The 19108-nt window shown below is 38.2% G+C and overlaps 2 long non-coding RNA genes across 2 annotated transcripts in view; both read right to left on the bottom strand.

The window, feature by feature from the left end:
• LOC145505033 (uncharacterized) overlaps window positions 1–19108 on the bottom strand; it is a 58143-nt gene that overhangs the window by 25566 nt on the left and 13469 nt on the right. The gene's annotated exons all lie outside the window — the stretch shown is intronic.
• On the bottom strand, window positions 13382–18963 carry LOC145505039 (uncharacterized). The gene is made up of 2 exons (XR_014052732.1): window positions 17293–18963; window positions 13382–15376 (listed from the first exon to the last, which is right to left on the bottom strand). It is a non-coding gene; the product is annotated as an uncharacterized LOC145505039 (long non-coding RNA).

Here is a 19108-nt window from a genome sequence, read left to right as displayed (position 1 = left end):
AGATCTTCAGCTAAAAAGAGTAGAAAGCTCTTTCCCTGAGACCAACAAAATTCCAATGGGAAATATATCTGCCAATAGCTATTTTGTGACACATGGTGTTTCTGATACTACATTTTGTGAGTTGCATGAAAACTGGGTTGATTTAAATCTCAATGTTGCATAGAAATTTTAGTATCATCCTTTTGACAATAGACTTCTTAGATTTTTTGGCTTATTATATGTTAATGGTTTTAGAAGAAGTTTTGGCATATCCTAGAGTGTTAATAGCGAACATGTTTATTTTTTTGTAAATGTGCATTTTCCTTTTTGACATCTACATAGCAATTTTCAAAGTATAATTTCTGAAACATATGGCTTAGCTGTTCTACACAGGTGTTACACTGCGCTGGAGAACGTATTGTGCTTCTATATATTCAAGCATATGTTTCAAACCTACTCTTCTTAAAACAAACACTTCATAGACTTCCTGCTATTTATATCAGGAACATATACTTGGCCTTGGTATCACCTGCTCTTTTTAATACAAGGTATTGCCAGGAAACTTCTGGGAGCTTATGACATCTACCAGAAATAAATACAATGTTGACTTTGTTATAAAGGTGATTGAGTTGGTGAGGAAGTGGTTAAGAAAAAAAATCTTTATGATTATAAATGTAGAATGAGATAACAATGTGTTACCCTTTTAAACCTTTCCTTATTATTTCACTCTCCTCACAAGCTTTTGTGTTTATACTTAACAGTGTTCTAAAAATTATTGTTTCTCATACAGTGCTTTAATCCCAGCTCTCATTGCAAGTATTTATAGTCTATGTACCAATAAAAATAACTAATAATGATAATATCTTACATTGGATAAGTATTATCAAAGACTATTGGGTCATATTAAAATAACACTAGAGCCAACTTGAAGTGTTTCCACTGGGCAAATACGGCACTTATTGCATCAAAAAAAGAAACAACTATAATGGATAAATAGGTATATATCAATATATAAACATCCATGTGTAGTCCCTAAATATAAACATGACTTGATTTACATTTATCCACTGGATAACTCTGCAACATACTGCTAATCAAATCATATTTATGCAAATAGATTCTGTAAAATCCTTCCACCCTAGATCTGAATATAAGGTGATAATAAACTGAAATTGTTTCTTTTAGGAAAATGAAAGTTCATATTCCTCATAAAAGAGGAAGAATACTAGTCTTCTCAAATCTGTAGAATGCAAAGGATCATAAGACTGTTGTCTGTATTAGAGTTCTCCAGAGAAACAGAATACTTATATATATACTGTTGTTAGGTTACTAAGTTGTGTCTGACTCTTTTGCGACTCCACTGGCTCTTTTGCCTGCCATGCTCCTTGTCTGTGGGATTTCCCAGACAAAGGTACTGGAGTGGATTGCCATTTCCTCCTCCAGGGCATCTTCCCAACCCAGGGATCGAACCCGTGTCTCCTGCACTCGCAGGTGGATTCTTTACCACTGAGCCACCAGGGGAGCCATGTATATATACTTTGTACTTTGTTATAAAGAATTGGATCACAAAATTATGGAAGCTAAGAAATCCCACAATCTTCTGTCTGTAAGCTGGAAACCCAGGAAATCTGGTGGTATAGTCAAGTTCAAAGACCAAAAAGACCAGAAAGAGTCAATGGTGTAAATCCCAATCCAAGGGCAGAAGGTGATGTCCCAGCTTATATAATTAGAGAGAATTCTCCCTCCACCTTTTGGTTCCCTTCCTGAAAAGACTGGATGATGCTCACCCACATTAGGGATGGTAATCTGCTTTTCTTAGTCTACTAGATTCAAATGCTGATCTTATCCAGAAATACCCCCACAGACAAGCACAGAAATAATGTTTAACCAAATATCTGGATCCCCTCCCCCCCACCACCGCCATGGCCCTTGTCAAGTTGACACACAAAATTAACCATCACGCCATCCAACTTCAGATCCATGGTTCCTCTAAGCTGGTGATTCTCACTCTCAATTGCATATTAGAAGAACCTGTTTGGATTTCATCTCCAGACATTCTGACTGAAGTGTTCTGAGATGTGGCCTGGCATTGGTATATTTGAAAATCTCTGCCAAGTAATTCTAAAGTGCAGTGGTCATTAAGAACCATTGGAGGGGACTTTTCCGGCATTCCAGTGGTTAATACTCTGAGCTTTCAATGTTGGGGTCATGGGTTCGATCCCTGGCAGGGAACTAGCATCCCACATTCCACACTGTGTGGCTCTCCCAAAAAAGAACCATCGCAGTCTAACTTCATTTTATCTCTGGAAGAGGGCTGTATGGAACAGTAATGAGAGAAACTGTCCTTCAGGAAATACACTTAAAAACACCATCACCAGCAATAACAAGCCACTAAATACCAGATACTCCAGATCAGGTAGTATTACTCATTTAATCCTTTAAAAAGCACTATAAGGGATGCATTATTATCCTGATTTTTGTGATAGAAAAATAATAAATGGTAAGTAAGCTGAAGCACAGGGAAGTTAAATAAGTTACCAGTGGTTACACAGCCAGTAAATAGTGAAGCCAGTACTCAAAGTAGGTCTTCATCCATGCAAAACCCATACTGTTCACAATATCACACTTCAGATACATTGTCTTCCTGGATTCCTAGCTAAAAATAAGTTGCCATCTAGGCTGAGCAGGTAACTACTCAGTATCAGCCTGTGGTGACAAATGTTTTCATTATTTTTCATCAAAGAGTCACCTCTGGGGACATGAACATGATCAGGTTCACCTTTTTAGGTGACGGGAAGAAGGCATGCATGACAGTGCACTCTCCAACTAAATCACTAACTAATGGTATTGTTTTATAGATTTTAAGTGCCATGATCAATATTTAATAGCCATAAATTACCTCTTTGAGTAGAGAACTGAGAATGTCTATATAGGAATTTCTTTGAGGACTCAATTTGGTGGAAAGGAGGAACTAACAGACTTCTCGTAAAACTGCTTTTGCAATGCCCTTTCCATAGGAATGAGAAAACGTGAACTGTCCAAGATCAAAGAATTGTAGGGGATAACTAGCGGAAATTGTAGAAATGCAAAAACCCCTTCACCCTAAAAACCCCATCTGTCACTGCTACTGTCTCTGAGATAGGCAAGGATGTTTATGGAACCATACAACTGAGGCCAAAAGGAAGTGATTAGATACTCTGTAAGCTGTGTCTTTATTATTAAATATTATTACTATCATTATCTCTCTCTCTAAAGAAATCTCTTGGAGTTCCCATACATCTTCATTTCTTCCTTTCTCAGAGTCCAGGTTCTAACTACGCTTAACAGCTCCCTAGCTAACTGCTTGCCCCCATCTCTCTTTCCATTATTCTAACCTGACCATTGCTGCCAACCTCATCATCAACTCTCACACCCATCTTTCATTTGGTTTCCTATTTTCAACTGAAATGAAAGGAATACCCTGATGAAGTCCTAAGTGGGTGTATGGAAAGAGAGTCCCTCACCACTGTGGTGGGGGTATGAGGAGCTGGGAGACAAATTCCAGAATGATGTCCTGGAAGGGACACCAAGGTCAAGGTAGGGCAGCCGGCCAAGCCAGGTTACCCTTCCCAAGGGCAAGGTGAGGAATAAGTGTGAGAAATGGAGGCCAAGCAAGGAGGAAGAGAGCAAGAACGCGTGTGAGAGGCTGTCTAAATGAATGCTGGAGACACAGTGCTGATGATAGTAGCATCTTTGTGCATGAAGTACCAGCATGGCTAAGTCAGGTTTATTTAAAGCGCCTGGAATGGTACGGATGCCCCTTCTCTGACTCCAATACTCTAGCATACTTCTAATCAGGGAGGGCTCTTTTGCCCACATAAACCCTGATGACCCATCACTGGGGTTGGCTGTGTGTCACTGGGATTCTGACACTTCATCCTCCCATCGGATGTTTCTTACCTGTCTGGTACTGTCTGGAAAGCAGTGGTGCTTCAGTAATCCTACACTGGCCCCCAGAAGCACCGCCTTCTTCTAAACTTCACAATACCTGAAGCCCAGGATGCTTCACAGCACACTGACTGTCACAGATACTTAGGAAAACAAGCAGTGGAGCTGGGAAACCTTGACCCAGAGTTTCAGTCAGTCTGGAAAACAGGGAATTTCACCACGACCTTTGATTTTGTCAGAATCTAACCAGGAAACAGAAACCACCTGAGCATTCATTAATAGCGATTTCAAAACTGGGAATAAGTTACACGGGTAATGGAGGGACTGAGAGCCAAATAGAGGACAGGGAGGTAACCCAGAGAATAACTCGCAGAAGGAGTTATTCTGTGAGAATACTCATAGAAGGAGGCCATTAAGACTCTTAAGTTACAGGGACAGAGGAGGAGGTGACATGACTGGCCCCTGGGCAAAAACTGAGACCATGGCAGGACTGCTCATGGGCGAAACGTCACTGCTGCTGGAGTCATTGCCCCAGCCAGGGACTCCAGTCTCCCACTCTGCAGTGTCTCAACATTGTCTCCGATTGACTGTGAAAGTGAAGTGAAAGTTGCTCAGTCGTGTCCGACTCTTTGAGACCCCATGGCCAATAGAGTCCAATACAGTCCCTGGGATTCTCCAGGCCAGAGTACTGGAGTGGGTACCCTTTCCCTTCTCCAAGGCATCTTCCCAACCCAGGGATCGAACCCAGGTTTCCCGCACTGCAGGTGGATTCTTTACCAGCTGAGCCACAAGGGAAGCCCAAGAATACAAGCGAAGGCCAAGAATACTGGAGCAGGTAGCCTATCCCTTCTCCAGTGGATCTTCCCGACCCGAAAATTAAACTGGGGTCTCCCACATTCCAGGCAGATTCTTTACTAACAGGGCTACCGGGGAAGCCCAGGTGACCGTATTGAGCTGGAAACCAGCAGAAATGGAAGGCTAAGAAATGCAGCCTGGGGGGGACAGCCTCCTGCAAATGCAGAGCAGAGTGGGGTTCAAGTGAAGAACCTACCTAAGGCAGCATGCCCTAGAGAGACTACTCACTCCTCACTGTTAATCAAAATTCAGGGCACTCAGACACACTTCCATACCAGTATTGTTCCTTGTTTCACCACCCCACCCCCCACAATGTATTCTTATACTTCTGCCATCTTTATGGCAACCCCTTCACTGTGCCTCATGGAGCCTCCACTCTGTGCTCTCAGCTTCTTCTCCAAACACTCTCTCTTTCTGACTTTATTTGAATCGCAACTCCCTCTTAGCAAAAACCTTGCATCATTCTTTGATCATTCAACAATAGTATATTGAATGGGAATTAAATCAATGATATCTAACCCTCCACTGTTATTTGTGTTTTATGCATATTAAGCCCTGCCATTCTCATAGCCATCTATCTTCTGTTTTACAGATGAAAACATTGAAACATGGAGTACTTAAGAAACTTGTTCTTAACAAAGCTCATTAGTGGCCAGGACAGGAATTAAATATACAGCCAGGCTCTAGAACCCAAAGTCTTATCCAGCATACCTGGAAAACAGCATTCTGTTCTAGAAATGGATATACTGCCGAGATGATTCCTGCTGATGGAATTCAGTGGAAGAAGATATTTTTAGCTTCTTATTTTGAAATAATTTTACAGAACAGTTGCAAATAGTGCAGAGAGTACCAGTATACGCTTTCCCCATCTCCCTGAATGTTCACATCTAACATAACCATAGAATATTTATCACTAAGCCTTAACATTGGTGCAATACTCCTAACTGAACTACAGATTTTAATAGACTTCACCAGCTTTTCCACTAACATTTTTGTTCCAGGATTCCACACAGGACAAAACATTGCATTTAGTTGGCAATGTCTTCCTACTCTCCTCCAATCTGTGCCAGTTTCTCAGACTTCTTTTTTTTTATGACCTTGAAACTCTTGAAAATTAAAAATTAGGTAGCTTGTATGAAATCCCTTAGTTTGGGTTTGTCTGATGTTTTCTCACAATAGACTAGAGTTATGGACTTTTTGGATGAATAATCTAAATGTACAGTGCCCTTCTCACATCATGTCAAGGATACATGTTAAAACATGATTTATCACTGGTGATGTTAACCTTGATCATTTAGTGAAGGTGGTGTATGTCATATTTCTCTACTGTAAAGTTACTATTTTTTTTTATAGTAACTATTTTCATATTCTATTAGTTAGAAGGGAAGTGATTAAGTGTAGCCTACACTCAGGGCAAGAGGAATTAAGTTTTATCTCCTGGTGTGGGGGAGGAACTGCCCTTATTATTTGCGATTCTTCTGTAAGAAATATTTGTCTCTTCTCCAATTATTTATTTATTTGATCACACATATCAGTATGGCTTCATAGATGTTTGTTTTACTCTTTAAATTATAACTCAATACTATCATTATTGCTATTTATCAATATTCTGTTGCAAAACTGTTCCAACTTTGGTCATTGGGAGCTCTTTGAGGTTGACTGCTATGTCCTTTTCACATATCACCATTTTTAAAAACACTTCATTGCTTTCTGTCACTATGAGATGCTACTCTAGGCTCATCTACATTCTCTCTGCCCCTAGAATCATCATTTGTCCAAGGATCCCTTACTGCTTTTATTGAGAAAGATGTTAGAAACCAAGATGTGGGTGCTAGATGTGGTTCTAGGTTCTCTTGGTTCCAGAAAATATATGTATGTATGTATACTACTCCATGCGTATACACATAAGAAGAATTAAAGTAAATGAAAGCACAAATAGGTTGTTGCACATAAGCTATGAAGAAAAATGCCACATTCTATTTAAAGGTGTTATTTACTATAAATGAGGCAAGGCAGTGGCCAATGTGATCTTCTTTGTAGCAGGAATACATAAGCCAAAATCTCATAAATGAACAAGAATTAGCCAGACAAAAAGGGTGAGGAGAGAGCATTTCAGGCAGAAGGAGCAGCCTCTGAAGAAACACTGTGTAGGAAGAGCTCTTGCATTTGCAGAACTGGAAGGGATCCATCATGGTGAGAGCAAAGAGATCCAAGGTAAATGTAACTGTAAATGGGCAGAGGTTGGATCATGTATGGCCTCGAAGGCCATGATGAGAATTTCAGGTTTTGTCGTGAATGCAATGGGTTATCATTGAAGGGCTTTAAATATGGAGGGAGGCGCATCCTGGTTCACATAGAAATGTACGCCTGTGTGAAGTGGGAACCACCCCCAACTGCCTCAGCTCTCCTTCCCCCCTCCCCTATAAGCTTGTCTCTGCTGGCACCCATCCCCAGGAAGCCATATCACTGTGGTCCACGCCACAGTCTTATCTTTCCAGTTTGTTGTGGGATTTCACCAAGGCCATATCTGTGAAATGCAGTCATATGAAGGATACCTGCATGCTTTTGTTGTAAAGTGTGCTCTCATTTACATTATTTATGTAAAGCCTTTTCTATGAACAGACTTATATCTAATGCCTCACAGAACTCCAGGCTCTGCTAAATAGTAAGAATAATGTTTCCTTCTGTTGCTCAGTTGCTATGAAGTTCAGGACCACATATGATATACACTGAGTTGTATTTTCCTGTGAATTCTTGATAAAATAATATCTCCTCTCCTCTTTTACTGATTGGTTGATTATAGTGACTGCATGGATAGTTTATTATATCTGTACTTTTACCAATTGAAGATATTTTTTGAAGTGAGGGCCGTTACAATACTTTTTTTTTAGTGAACAAAGAAATTAGAAGGCCATCCTACTACTCGAGCCTAGAATTTTCTCTCTGGTACCACTACCAGCCTCAGCCTGAGGATTTCAGCAACACAGAGCTCCTGACGTTGCTCTGTTTCTCTGAACAGCTCTAATTACTGCAGAGTTATTAACATTTATTGATTGTTGGGCCAAATGAATTAACAACAGTCTGTTGTTTTTGTTAAATAATGGGGTACTGGTTGTTTAAAATGTTCATTGTGCCTTATGTAAAAGTAAAGGTTTACTAAGCTTAAAATACCTTAAGAAAGCAATTTGTTTATTAAAATCATAGATTTAAAAATGCATGGATCAAATGTAACTATTGAAATGAAAATAGTAGGTTCTATATCATCTATAGAGTAGAATTGCTGGAATGCAATAAAGACAAACAATTATCACCAGAAGAACACCACTACAGTCATTGCTTAATTACAGTTTATTTTTCCTTTCCTCTTGTGATAATTACTTAGTCCTTCAGACCAAGAGATGCTGACATTTCGCTAATAGCATGATTGTTTTTATTCCACACACCTGTGGTTTCCTCCCATTTTAGTCCTAAGACAATGTGTTCAATTATTTGCAGGTTCTAAATTTATTTTAATGGTGTCTGTGTTTATTTAGATTAATGATTCTAATTTTTAAAAATTATAACAATTTTATTTTGACATTTTACAAATATATGGAGTGCCAGTTGACTTGTTAAAGAATTCTCAGTCCTTATACCATACATAAACTGAAGTTTGAAGGTCAAGTCAGAAAAGCCTCAGCACCAAGACTTGGATTTAAAAGACAGCTCTATTACATACTGTGTGTGAACTCAGACAAATCAATTAATCCTTCTGAATTGCTCTTCTTTTATTTTTAAGATGGAGTTTGTAGTTATCCCTCTATCCAAACCACTAGGCTGTTATGAGGTTCCAATGGAATAATTGCTGAAAAATGGTCCACTTCCTCCACCCTAAATTTCTTGTCAAGGGTCAGTCGTGGTATATGTATTCATTCATTTCAAAAATGTTTGCTGAGTACACACAATGCACCATCCCCAGTGCTCATGCCAGATACCTAGAGATGTTTGAATAGAAGATTATGATGCAAACAAGTTTCATAGAATTAAACATGTGCATAGTATTTCTTAGATTACATCTGTGTAACTACATCAGAACATTATCATGGAGTTATGATATTTCCTCTTGTTAAATCTTTAAAATTTGTTTTATTTATTTTGACAGCAATACATTTCTTCTAACTTTGTCATAGATATTATATATTGAGCATTACCAATTAATGTAGCTGAAAATCTGGATTTGCAACTGTATGATTTATGATTCTACTATTTCTAGTAAAAAAAAAAAGTTAGAAACTGGCTAATTTTTTACTAAATTGGTGAATTTTATCAGGTTTTGTGTTTAGTTCTTAGTATTGTCCTGATCACTTCTTCCTGTTTTGGCCTGACAGTGGGCCCAAGCCAAGTAACATGACAAACTGTCACAGAAAAAGACTTTTGAGACCTTCCGTATCACCTGTTTTCTGGAGTTTATTTCAGAAGCAGAAGCAGAAATGGCAGTAGGATTCCAAAGCAAGAGAAATGTGAGCTGTAGTTACAACAGGGCAGCAAGGAAGTGAAATTACTGCAGGGACAGAATGAGACAAGATATGCCCTATTAAGTCCGCAAATACTGATGGAGCATTTACCGTGTACAGAGTGCTAGCAACAGGAATACAGCAGTAAATACAGACCTACTACTCAATTCATGAATTTTAGAAAAATGAAGAAGAGTTAAGAAGAGTTAGGAAGAAACTTCTAGGCAGAAAAAGCAGCACTTGGAAAGACCTGGAGGTCTTTCCTTACAAGTAAGTTACTCCTGGGGCTTGGAGGACATGTCCGAAGTGTTCTGTATATCTGTATATTGCTCCCCATGTCTGGTATTGTGTGGTACACACAGAGATGAGCAACAGATATTTTAAAATCAACAATAAATGATGAACACCAATGATTATGGCACCATTGGCTCAGCTGACTCTCCCATAGCTGGTCTAGCTCTGAATGCCAGAGCATTAATATCTTCATTGGTAAAGTATGAACCTTGATATCCACTACACAGGGTGATATGGAAAAATAATGAGGTGTTACAAGAGAAAGCAATTTTTGAATGTGAAAACATCATTAAATGTCCATTGTTCATCTTTGAAACAAATGGAGGAATAGTAAGAACATGGAAAAGAAGAACTACCAGCAAGATTCTACATTGGAAGGTGTCAGAATCCTGAACATTTTCTTAGTTTTAGTTCTCAAACATATCAAAGAACAGACTATAACTGAATCAGAAGTAGCCGCATCTGTGTCAATGTCAAAGTTTCATAAACTGGACTTGGAGGAGAAAGAGAAAGTGCTCAGGCTTTCACTGGGGCAAAAGAATAATCATTTCTCATGATCAAAGCTCACAGGTCAGTGAACCTGTTTCATACAACCAAGTAGAAGGTGAACAGTTTAAAGAACATATTAGTGATGCTGATCAGTGAGTGTGGGTAGATTCTCCACAGACTTAAACTCCCTTTGTTTATATGTTTTTATACCTACAGGTAAATATGTGCATTAGTATGAAACTTGTTAAAGCTTCATTTGGAGATTATGAGATAACATAGGTGAAAACACATTAAAATCTACCAATGTGTATGGAACTCTAAGAAACTGCTTTTGTTGTTTTTCATTAGCTAAGTCATGTCCAACTCCTTGCGACCCCATGAACTGCAGCATGCCAGGGTCCTCTGTCCTTCACTATCTCCCCGAGTTTGCTCAAATTCACGACCACTGAGTTGGTGATGCTATCTAACCAAGAAACTGCTATTATCTGTAATATTTTGATTGTTATACTGTTCCAGTGCCATTACAAACTCACGGGCAGGGCTTCATAATAATAGTCCTTTGAGACTTTCACTAAATGCGCTTGAATGAAATCCAAGTCTCAAATTACTTAAATGAGTTCCACTCCTTTCTGAATAGTGTTGTCGTACTGCTTCAGGATGTGAGATAATGTTATTGTGACCCGGCAGCTTTAACAACGATAACTCTATTAATAAGGCCAAAGAGGCTTTTATCTAGGATGATAAAAAAAACAAACAGCAAGCAACTTTTTAAAATAACCATTTGAGATATCGTTGGAATAATGCCACATACTTGAGTCTAAAGAAGGAAAATTAATTATTTGGAGGAGTGCACTCATATATTGCACCTTGCCTTTTACTAAAGTATTTGAAGCTTGGGAAGCAGTCAGACTATAATGACATGCATCACATACAGTGAGCTTAAATAAAAGGCTCTCCGATGTCTGCGATTAAACATAAAAGCCATTCTCTCGGTAGGGCATTTCCATATTAGAGGTCTTGAAGAACTATTGGTTAATTTACTGATCATATTATACCAGGCATAGCAAATAGATTTCAACTCCGCTGTCAATATTAATTGATGGGTAGTGGCTGCTAGGAATACTTTATTGAAAAAGGCTGTGATAATAAAGCCAACTCTACCACAGAGTTAACAGATGTGTGTGTTTGAGAATGGAGGTCAACGTTAGCAGTACCTGTACAGCGATGGTCTGTATTAGGGGAAAGGCTGATCAAGCACAGATCCCCAAGGTTATTCAGATACTAGCTATTCATTTACTCATTTGTTTATCCTTCACCTCTTCAAAAAAGACATGTAATATAAAAAGATTTTAAAAAACAAGGCAAAAGGAAAATAAGGTAGGTAAGGCCACTGAGATATGCAAGCCACAAAATCCTGCACAATTAGCAATGGGGGCTTAATATTTGACTCTGAATTTCCTAACAACCAAATTAAATGTGGAAGTCATAATCATTTACAAGGCTCGCGTTGTCAAAAATATGAGGCTGGTCATGTAAGTAAAGTGTAAGGACAGAAGGACAGACATTTTAGTATAAAGAAATAGAAGTGGCACTAGAAGGCATGAATTTAAATTTTAGGTCTGCCACTTAGTCCTGGAAGAGGAAATGGCAACCCACTCCAGTATTCTTGCCGGGAGAATCCCATGGACAGAGAAGTCTGGCAGGCTACGTATGGTCCATATGGCTGCAAAGAGTCAGACACGATTGAAGCGACTTAGCATGCACACACACAGGCTGCCACTTAGTAGCCATGTGACCTTCAGCAAGTTATTTAAACTTGACTGCCTCAATGTCTTCATTTGTAAACTTTGGATAATAGTGCTGCTTCCTGAATTATTCTGAAGTTAAACTGTGAAGTGAGCATATTCTTTATCTTCCCTTTGGTCACTGAGATCCATTCCTCTCACTTCTCTGCCCTGCAGGCTGCATCGCCTGGGCTCCCTTTGCCCTCAGGCTTCCTGTTCCATTCAACCAACAAAGAGAAACCTCTCCCCACTTCTTCAATGCCAAGAGTCTTACGGTAGCTGGTCCCTTTATGACTGTAGCTCCTGATGGGCAGCTACCTTCCAGACCACCAACTCTCACCAAGCTCCAAGATTATGGCCTCCCCTTCCTTCTTTAGGCCGAAAGAGGTGACACCTACTTGACATTGCTATCACAGGGTATCTCAGGATCACTTGTTGGTTTCCCCAACTCCATTCATATTTCTGTAAGCAGTCCCTTCATTAAATTCTCACCAGAATCCAATGTGAGCGTATTTTCTATTTCTGGTCAGGTCCCTGACTGAATAGAGTTGATTTTTGAGCCCCAACCACAAGCCAACCATAGACCAGTCAATATTTATAGCAGATATTCAGTAAATGCTGATAAATCTGAAGTAAGGGATATGAAAAGGATAAAGGAGAACAAATTTCACACACAGGAAGTTGAGACATAGGACTCGAATTCTTTCCATCTGATGACCTCCTTTCTCCAGTATGGAATGTCAGCAGAAGACAGAGGAATAAGCAGGATTAATCAGGCTGTTTAACCTGCACAACAACAACAAAATGCCAGCATTTATGAAGATGTAAAGCATTGTTCTAGGTTTCAAAAAAACTTCAAAAAGAAATGATGCAGCAGAAAGCAAGTATGTGAATTTTCTTTGTGCCAATTCAGATACCTGGGGGTAGGATAGAGGTGAGTGGACATAAACATAATTAATGGAATGCCTAGTGTGCTCATGCGCTATTCTGTTTTGGAATGCTTTATAATTTTCCAAGGATGTACAATCAGAAAGGAAGTACTTTGTCTCCTTTTCAAAATCAAGATACTTTAAGAATCACAAACAAGAGAGACCATAACAAGAACTCATGAAGAGTGTTCCAGCACAGGGACAACAAAAGGTTTGCGGCCACACAGCAAATTCTGCTGTTGTCCCTAGAAAACACCAAAGGCACATAATTTCAAGTGCTTCCCTTACTGAAATATCCTACATGTTACTGCCATCAGGAGAGACTCTCATCCTCAGATCCTCTTTATAGAAAGAGATCTTTTTTTTTTTCTTTTCTTTGTTGATGCACATTTTTACAGGAAGGCAGAGATGTCTTAGATCTTTTGCCCAAAAGCTGTCCCCATAACCAAACAGACAGACCTTGTACAAAATAACCACAGAATAGGGGAGAACTCACAAAGACAAAGATGCATAAAGTGAAATGCTTTGCTTTTCTTTTTGCCATTCTCATCCTGTTTTGGTTTTCAACATGTGCAAATCATTCTGTTGCTGTAAAACTTATTAAATGAAGTAAAAGAGCAAAGACCAAAAATGTAATAATGAAGTGAAGTTTTAATCCTTTACAGTTTTTTTGGCATCATCAGCTTGATTACATTTGATATACACTGAAGGGTTTTGAATTTCAGACGGAACTTTCTTAAAACTGTTCATGCGTCCCAGATGTGACCTAGTTTCGTTCTGGGAAATGGATGCTGAGTGTAGCACAGGCAAGTCGAACAGGCATGGCTATATTAGGAGCCATTAATGTAGTATATTTACAGGAACCAAATATGTGATTCCAGCTGGCCAGTGAAAACCTTCATTGAGCATGTACTATATGTTGAGCACAGACCTGTAAACACAAAGAACCAGTCCTGATCTTGAGGAGCTCATAACCAGGCAACGAACATGTCACTTTGTAAAAGAAAATACATGTAAAAAATAAAGACAAGGGGTAAAATGTGCAGGTATTAAAAGCTGGAAAAAGGTAGAAAAATGCTCCAAAACCTGTAAACATTTTTTTTTGTGTTAGAAGAATTAAGGGGATGCTTCACAGAGGAGGTGGAATCGTGCAAATTCTAAAGTTTTAATTCCAGCTGGGAAATTCTCTTCAGTTAAGTCATGACCTATTTATGGACAAATGAATTTACGGTCCCCTTGGATCGATGAGTAAACAAACGGAAAATGCCTAGGATAAGGCTGGGAATAAGATAAGAATCATCAAATGCTTCCTCTCTCCTCCTGTATTTTCTTAATTGAAGTGAAATTCATGTAACAATACCCTGTTCATCATTTTAAATTATACAGTTCAGTGGTGTTAGTACATTCACAGTGTTTTTCAAGCATTATCACTATCTAATTCTAGAATATCCTCATCAGCATTAAAAGAAAGGCTGTGCCCATTGAGAAGTCACTAGCCATTCCCCTCCCCCTCCAGCACCTGGCAACCACTAATCTGCTATCTGTTCCTAAGGATTTGTCTGTTCCAGACATTTCTTATGAATATAATCATAGCATATGTGGCCTTTTGTGTCTGTCTTCTTTCACTTAGCATACTGTTTTCAAGGTTCATCCAAATATTAACGTGAATTGGTACATTTCTTTTTATGGCTGAATAACACTTCATTGTACACAAATACCGTGTTTTGTGTAACCATTCATCTATTGATAGACACTGGGTCATTACTACCTTTTGCCTATTGTGAATAGTGTTGGTATCAACATTCACATACAAGTTTTTATTTAAACATCTGTTTTCAATTCTTCTGCGGGATACATACCTTGGAGTGGAATTACTGGGTCGCATGCTAATGAGACAATTAACTTTTTGAGGAACTACTAAGCTGCATTTGTGCATGTACCATTTTACATTATTATCAGCAATGTATAAGGGTTTTAATTTCTTCACACCTCATTGATGCTTGTTATTTTCTGTTTTGTTTTGTTTTGGCTTGGTTTTGCTTGCAGCCATCCCAGTGGGAGTAAAGTGGCATCTCATTGTGGTTTTCATTTGTGTTTTCCTACTGACTGATGATTTTGAGCAACTTTATATGGGCTTATTGACCATTAAAATTTCGTTTTTAGAAAAAATGTCTATTCAGATCCTTTGTCCATTTTTAAATTGGATTGTTTGATCTTTTTGTTGTTGTGTGGCAAGTTATTTATGTATTCTGCATACAAGTCGCTTAACAAATAGATGATATGCAAATATTTTCTCTCATGCTGTAGTTGTCTTTATTTAAAGGATAGTGTCCTTTGATGAACAAAAGTGCTGTTTTAAATTTTTATAAAGTCCAAATTATCTACTTTTTTCCTTTTGTTGCTTGTGCTTTAGGTATCATGTTTAAGAAACTATTGCCTAATCCAAGGTCATGAAGATTTACATCTATGTTTCTTTCCTAGAGTTGTAGAACTTTAGCTCTTACATTTAGGTCTTTAGATTAATTTTGAATTATTTTTTTGTATATGGTAGAAGTAGATATCTAAGTTCATTCTTTTGTGTGGATATCCAGTTGTCCTGTTGTAGCCATGTGTTCCAGGAAACAAACTCACTCAGAAGGACAATGCAGATAATGGAGTGCAGTTTATTACACCAGCGGGCCTAATGCAGAGTCTCCTCTTAAACAAGGACCCCAACCAGTTTTTGTGAATACCTTATATACCTAAGTGTACGTGCACAAACCTGCCTCCCTAAATTCCCTGAAACTAGTCTGAACAAAGGGAAAGAAAGATACAATCAAAGTTAACCTGTGATTCATATACCTTAAGCCTAGGTAGTTAACAGTGGGCAATTATCAATAAGCCTGTGGTCATACCCCAATAAGCATAATAGAATTTATGATTCTATTCAGTTACACAGATAATTAAGGTATTCTTTTAGGCCAGGGAGAGTCTAGGTATGAGCCTTGGGGCTCTTCCTTCCAGGGGCCTAGTTTTCCAGTTGGTATATCGTTTCCATAGATTCTGGGCATATAGCTCAAAGTCCACAGTTTGGCCCAAGATGGAGTCCTGCTTTCAAGATGGAGCCTGTTCTGTCTGTTTCCTCCTTCAGTCCCAGCACCATATGTTGAAAAGACTATTCTTTCTCACACTGAATGTTCTTGGTATCTCATAGATATCTGAGTTTACTTCTGGATTCTGAACTATATTCCATGGATCTGTATGTCAGTCCTTATGTCAGCACAACAGTGTTTTGGTTACTGTAGCTTAGTAGTAAGTTTTGGAATAGAGAAGTATGAAGAATTTTGTCTTTTTCAAGATTTTGGATATTTGGCATCCTTTGCAATTACATGTAACTTTTATAATCAGCTTGTCCATTCTTCAAAAAGGCAGCTGGGATTTTGATAGAGATTACACTGAATCTGTACATCAACTTGAGGAACATGAATGTTAGTTGCTCAGTCATGTCCAATGCTTTGCAACCCCCTGGACTGTAACCCTCCAGGCTCCTCTCTCCATTGAATTCTCCAGGCAAGAATACTGGGGTGGGTAGCCATTCCCTTCTCCAGAGGATCTTCCAAACCCAGGGATTGAACTTGGGTCTCCTGCATTGCAGGCAGATTCTTTACCATCTGAGCCAGGAAGGAATATTGCCTATATTAGGTCTTCCAGTCTATGAATGTGGGATGCCTTTCCATTTATTTAGGTCTTCTTCAATTTCTTTGAGCAATATTTTGTTGTCTTTAGTGTATGAGTCTTATACCTCCTTAGTTATACTAAGTATTTTATTCATTTTGATCTTAAATGGAATCTTTTTTTCTATTTCATTTATCTCTACTCAAATTTTCATTATTTCTTTCTATTTGCTTTGGATTTAGCTTGGTAGTTTGGATTTTTCTTTACTAGTTTCTTAGGAAGTTTAGATTATTGATAATAAGGTTTTTCTTTTTTTTTGAATGTAAGCATTTTAGAACCACAAATTTTCCTCTACTGAAAGAGGAAACAGAACAGGCTCTATATTGAAAGCAGGACTCCATCTTGGGCCAGACTGTGGACTTTGAGCTATATGCCCAGTATCTATGGAAACGACATACCAACTGGAAAACTAGGCCCCCGGAAGGAAGAGCCCAGGTCTCATACCTAGACTCTCCCTCGACTAAAAGAATACCCTAATTATCTGTGTAACCGAATAGAATCATACATTCTATTATGCTTACTGGGGTATGACCACAGGCCTATTGATAGTTGTCCACTGTTAACTACCTTAGGCTTAAGGCATATGAATCACAGGTTAACTTTGATTGTATCTTTCTTTCTCTTTGTTCAGACTAGTTTCAGGGAATTTAGGGAGGTAGGTTTGTGCAGGTACACTTAGGGTATATAAGGTTTTCACAAAAACTGGTCGGAGTCCTTGGCTAAGAGGAGACTCTGCCTTGGGCCCGCCTGTGTAATAAACTGCACTCCACTATCTGCATTGTCCTTCTGAGTGAGTTTGTTTCCCGGAACGCATGGCTACGACACTACAAACTGCTTTAACTGCATCCCATAAGTTTTGGTGTGTTATGTTTTCTTTTTCATTCATCTCACAGTATCTTCTAATTTCTTATGATTTCATTTTTGACCCATTGGTTAGTGTGTTGTTTAATTTCCATATATTTGTAATTTGACAGTTCTCCTGTTTGTTTTCTTCCTCCCTTATTCCCTTCCTTCCTTTGCACCTTTCCATCTTTCTTTTTCTTCTATCTATAAGAAGGACTTTTTGTGTGTTAAAGAACACTAAACATATCTACTCTGTTAATAAACTTTAAGTGCACAGTTCAGTATTATTATAGGTTAACTATAGGCACGGTGTTGTACAGAAGATCTCTAGAAGTTTTTCAGGTGCCAACACTGAAACTTTATACCTGTTCAACAGCGCCATCCCATTTTCCCCTCCCTCCAGCCCCTGGCAACCATCATTGTATCTCTGTGTCTATGAGGTTGGCAGTTTAAAATACCTCATTTAAGTGAAATCAGGCAGTATTTATCCCCTGTGACTGGGTTATTTCACTTAGCATAGTGTCCTCCAGGTTTATCTATATTGTCACATATGGCAGGATTTCCTTCTTTTTTAAGGTTGAACAATATTCCATTGTATGTATATATCACATTTTCTTTCATCTGCTGTTGGATATTTAGTTTGTTTCTATATCTTGGTTATTGTCAATAATGCAAAGAACTTTGGAATGCATATATCTTGTGGAGATCCTGAATCCAATTTATTTTTATATATGATCCCTGGTAAGTCTAATTTTAATTTTTTAAAGAAACTCTATACTGTTTTCCATAGAGGCTCACCCTTTTATATATCTTACATCTACCAAAAGTGTACAAGAGTTCCAATTTCTCCACCTCCTTACCAACACTCATTACCTTTAAAATATACTTATAATAGCTATCCTAACAGGTGTGAGTGACATCTAATTGTGACTTTGATTTGCATTTCGCTGGTGATTAATGATGCTGAGCATCTTTTCATACGCCTATTAACCAAATGCCTATCTTTGGAGAAATGTTAATTCAAGTTCCTTGCCCATTTTTTAATCTTATATATATATATTTTTTGGCTGTTGAGTTGTAGGCGTTCCTTGTGTATTTTGGATACTAATCTCTTATCAGATATATGGTTTTAAAATATTTTTCCTACTCTATTCACTCTGTCTTTTCACTCTGTTTCCTTCACTGTGCAGAAGGTTTTTAGTGTGGTTGCATCTGTATTTTTGCTTTTGTTGCTCGTGCTTTTAGTGTGTTATGCAAGAATCATTGCCAAACCCAATGTCATGAGCATTTCTTCTGTGTTTTCTTCTAGGACTTTTACACTAATTTCTCATTTTATTCCATTGTGGTCAGAAAACATGTTTTGTATGGTTTTGGTCTTTTTAAATGTATTGAAATGTATTTTGTGGCCTAATATATGGTCTTTCCTGGAGAATGTTCCACATGCTCCTGACAAGAAAGTTTATTCTGCTGTTGTTGGGTGTTCTGTTCTATATATGTCTCTTAGCTCTAGTTGGCTTATGATGTTGTTCAAGTCTTCTGTCTCCTTGCTGATTTCTGTGTAGTTGTTCCATCCATCATTGAAAGTGGGGTATATATGTGTTCTACTATTACTGTTTGGCGCTTTAATTGTTAGTTTTTGCTTCATATATTTTGTGGCTTGGTTTATGTGTTTATACTTAATATGTCTTCTTGATGGATTGATCTTTTTATCACTATGTAATGGCCTTTTATCTTTTATAATAATTTTTCTTAAACTCTATTTTGTCTGATATTAATATAGACAATCCAGTTGTGTTTTGAT

The sequence above is a fragment of the Giraffa tippelskirchi genome, chromosome 5 (genome assembly GCF_054371585.1).
Source record: "Giraffa tippelskirchi isolate mGirTip1 chromosome 5, T2T-mGirTip1v1.2.pri, whole genome shotgun sequence".
NCBI lineage: Eukaryota > Metazoa > Chordata > Mammalia > Artiodactyla > Giraffidae > Giraffa > Giraffa tippelskirchi.
The sequence above is the reverse complement of the archived record's forward strand: the minus strand, read 5'-3'. Positions and strand labels throughout refer to the sequence as shown.